This window comes from Arachis hypogaea, chromosome 2 (assembly GCF_003086295.3).
Source record: "Arachis hypogaea cultivar Tifrunner chromosome 2, arahy.Tifrunner.gnm2.J5K5, whole genome shotgun sequence".
Classification (NCBI taxonomy): domain Eukaryota; kingdom Viridiplantae; phylum Streptophyta; class Magnoliopsida; order Fabales; family Fabaceae; genus Arachis; species Arachis hypogaea.
Window position 1 is genome coordinate 8499450 of NC_092037.1, and position 4299 is coordinate 8503748.

The 4299-nt window shown below is 40.4% G+C and overlaps 1 long non-coding RNA gene across 1 annotated transcript; it reads right to left on the reverse strand.

The window, feature by feature from the left end:
• Nucleotides 1-578: 578 nt before the first annotated feature.
• LOC140177807 (uncharacterized) lies at nt 579-3727 on the reverse strand. Its single transcript, XR_011869279.1, has 4 exons — nt 3541-3727; nt 3396-3450; nt 3150-3307; nt 579-915 (listed from the first exon to the last, which is right to left on the reverse strand). It is a non-coding gene; the product is annotated as an uncharacterized lncRNA (long non-coding RNA).
• Nucleotides 3728-4299: the final 572 nt, after the last annotated feature.

Below are 4299 nucleotides of genomic sequence, written 5' to 3' on the forward strand. Positions count from 1 at the left end.
ATCAAAAGAAAAGTGAGTGATTTTTTACTATTGAATATAATCTCACATCATTAAAAATATTATTGATGGCCAATTATATTAAATCAATTTAATTGAATTTAGTTAACAAAAAAATTTAAATGTGCAGCATTATTCATCTAACAAATTATGTTGTCAGTTAAAGTTACACGTTAGCTAGCGTTAATCACATAAGCAACTAATACGACGGAAGGACTAATTCCATCATTTTTTAGGATAAAAATAGAAGTTAAGTTTTAAAGTGGTCACTAAAATTGCACTCAAAATTTAAAGTGGTCTTTAAAGTTAATAATTACTCAATTTTGTCATTGAAATTACACTACGGGACTCATAATAATCCCTTAGGTAATTTCTGTTAGGTGTAACACCCTACCATACATAGTCTTATGCTTAAGTCATAATCCAGAGATGGCAAGGTATTACGACCTCTAAAAATAAAAATTTAGTACGTATAGTAATATGAATGATTGATTATAACTAGGAGCCTTTGTAGAAAAATGGGTAAACAAAAATCGCAACTCAAAAGCGCAACACTCCGATCGATAACGTAACGAACAAGGATAACCAACGCGAGATTATATATATATACAAAGGAGTGTCAAAAACAGAAATATCAAGACTCCAAATCCGGCTGCGAAGATAACCGGTCCGAGCATAGCAATGTATATACAATGATAAAATTAAGGAAAACCCCAAAGAAAATCCAAAGGGACACAAATACACAAAACCTATTCTCCAAAATCTCCCATAAGAGGAGTCATCACAGTTTGTATTATTTAATGGAGATAAAAGTATCTAAGCAAAACATATAAACCAAAACATAGTCCCGAGAACAAAGGATCTTCGCAATAATAGAAGTCTCCAGCATGCCTCAGCGGGAAACCTCACGTCCTGCATCTGAAAACCACAAAATCCGCATGGGTGAGAACCAGAGGTCCCCAGCATGGTAACAGCTTCCACATATATAATACATAATAATAGAGGAAAGCCGAAGGCAATCCTAGAACTTCCTCCAGATAATATCAAAGCTTATAAACAAGATAAACCATATAAAGGCATCTGACTAAAGATTCTTCAGTCTAACTAATACTTCCCTTTCCAATTTCTTCAGACCTCCCAACCACCAGCAGGAGTATAATGTAGCAAACACAGTTATATCAAGCAAGAAATATACAATTAGGAACAAGTAAGGCATTTAGACAATTAGCAGGTAATATGCAGTCAAATAGGCAATCTCAAACAATTCATATAGTATGCATATGATGAATGCCTGTCCCTAGTGGCTGATGATATCATCTTGTCGGTTATAGAGCCAACCCGACAAGTCCTGGTCGCTAACCATTGGACTGTCCCTCTGTCACGCATCCCCAACTCGAGTTATACTCATCATAAACTTGATCATAATCATGATCTATATCCATCACCTTCACTGGTGAATATTTACGGGGGCGAGCTCATCCGGGTCTTTCACAGTGCCCGGCCACACTTACGACATAGGGTCAACAGAGTATCAAGTCTCAACCTGGAGCACGTGGTGGCTAGCCACTGCTACTACCCAGGGAAACTCGTATCTCAGATAGTGGAAGTGCAATTCACAATTATCAATAATTCAGCATAAACATGCATGAATTCTCATCCATGGATCAACATCCATATCAGCCATCCGGCTCACGGTTCAGTCCAAAACCAGCCAATATTCGTATCATACACAGCCATTCCGGCTCATGGTTAAATCCATAACTAGCCATCCGGCTCACGGTTAAATCCATAACCAGTCGCTTCTTTAACAATCACAGCCTTTCGGCCCATGGCATAACAAGCACTTCCACCACCATCCTCCGCATCTCACATAATCATGCTTGATCCTCATTGATCATTCATTTTTTCCTTACTTCACTCGCAAGTTACCACATTCACTAGCTCCTTTTCTAATAGCTAGGCATATAATAATGATTTAAGACATAAGTGGTGAGATTGGAGGCTTAGAAGTATGAGATTTGGCTTTTAAAACTCAAGAATCAACTTTGAGATGAAAACAGGGCCACGCGTACGCGCACTCCACGCGCACGCGTGGATGGCCTCAAAAACTCATCGACACGCAAGCGTCATGCACGCTAGTGCGTGGATTAAAAATTTGCCAATTGACGCGCACGCGTCAACCACGCGTACGCGTGGGTGTTCTCGTGCCCCAGGCACAACACTGGCACAGTTCTGGCATAACTCTCTGGAAAATGGCTGGGCATTGGGTGCAGCACGATCGGCGCGCCGGCGCACATCACGCGCACGCGTGGATGGCGCTTTCTGGAAGATCGGCGCGTACGCGCCATGTGCGCCTACGCGCCATGTGCGCCTACGCATGAGGGGTATTTCTGCTAAAAATTTTCTAAGTTAAAACTGCAGAATTCACAGATTCAACCCCCAATCTTCCGACGGACATAACTTCCTCATTTTAAATCGTTTTTCACCCGTTCTTCAAACGGCATGGACATCCCGGATCAAATTTCATTTCTAAACAGATTTGGCACAAAACAGAGATCCGTAGCCCAAGTTATGTCCCGCTAAAGTATGCCCAAAAACCATGTTTTTCATAAAAACCACAAAGTGCCATTTTCAAAACAAGTCATTTTCAACTCTTTTCAAAACCAATTAAGACATGCCAATTTCGTCCCTTCCTTTGAAATCAATCAAAATATATCAAATTCAACATCAAGCCTCCTCAACTCACACATAGACAATTTACCACAATTTACAAAATCACTATCTCATCATTTTAACCCACTTCACCCAAGTGGCTCAAACTCAAACATATTGACATATCATATACCCTTCCTCATGCCAATTTCAACAACACCAATTCCAATAAATCATTATTGTACACAATCAACATCATACTCACCATCAACATGGTTCAACCCGCAATTCAACCATAACCAATCATCAAGCATATATCACAACATGCATATTTCTCATACATCATACCACCAAGGCATCAATAATCATCATCACATATATGACCACATCATATATCTCAATCATTCAACAATATCAACAATTCAATGCCTATCTTAGGGCCTCTAGCCTAGGTATTTCCTACCACATTACATATTAGATACGGGAAACCGAAACCATACCTTAGCCGATTTTTCCAAGCTCAACCGGAGCACTTCCAATTCACTTATCCACAAGCTCTCAAGGCCTCAAAACCTCCAAGAATAGATTTTTTACCACCAAGCCCTTTTCAAGCTTTTCAAAATCACCAATCAAGCTCCAATATCCATACATACACAACCTAAGCCACAACCATCATACCCATACACAACATCTCAATACCCAAACATCATAGAATCAACAAATTACACTAGGGTTGAGAATCTTACCACACCCAAGGTCCAAGGAGACAAGATTAACCTTCTCCTTCAAGAGAGTTGGGTCCTATAACATCAAAGAGCCCAAAATCTCAATATTTTTGCTCATAAAACTCGAAAACAAGGCTGGAATTTCGAAGAGCAAAACGTGGCTTACCTCAAGATTAATTGTATGGGTTTTGTAGAGCTCTTCGCAGTGAACGCGTGGCCGCAAACGGAGCGGCAATCGGAGCTCTAGATCAAAAGTTATGGTGGTTTGAAGATCAAGTGAGAGATAGAAGTTTGAGAGAGTGTTCTTCCCCCATTCTTCTCTTTTTCAGCGTGTGTGTGTGTTGTGTGAGGAGAGAGAGTGCTGAAAACTAGGGTTTTGGTTTAGTTTAGTTGGGCCAAGGGCCCACTTTGGGTCCGGTTGGCCCGGTTTGGCCCGTTCGGTCCAATCTTGGTCCGAATTCTATAAAATTGGTACCGAAATTCTCGTCTCAATCTCCTCTATCACATTTAGCCATAAAAATCACCTTTTAGGCTTTCTAGAATAAATTCTCATTTATGGGTTAATTAGCCGTTAATTAACCGGGTTTTACATTAGGGGTGTTCAAAACCGATCCGGACCGAACAAAACCGATCAACCGAACAAAAAAAACCGAAAACCGAAAACCGAACAAATCGATAACCGAAAAAATTGAAAAAATCATATTTTGCTATTTTTTATGCGGTTCGGTTCGGTTTTCGATTTTAACACTGAAAACCCTAACCGAACCGAACCGAACCGGTCAACTTTAAAAACCCTAAAATCTATTAGCCCATTACCCCACCGGCCCATCCCACCCCCATCAGATAACCTAATGTTCCTAACTCCTATCCTAGCGCAGCCACTCTCTCTTTCAAAGAAGCCCCATTACCCCCAACCCCTCATAGT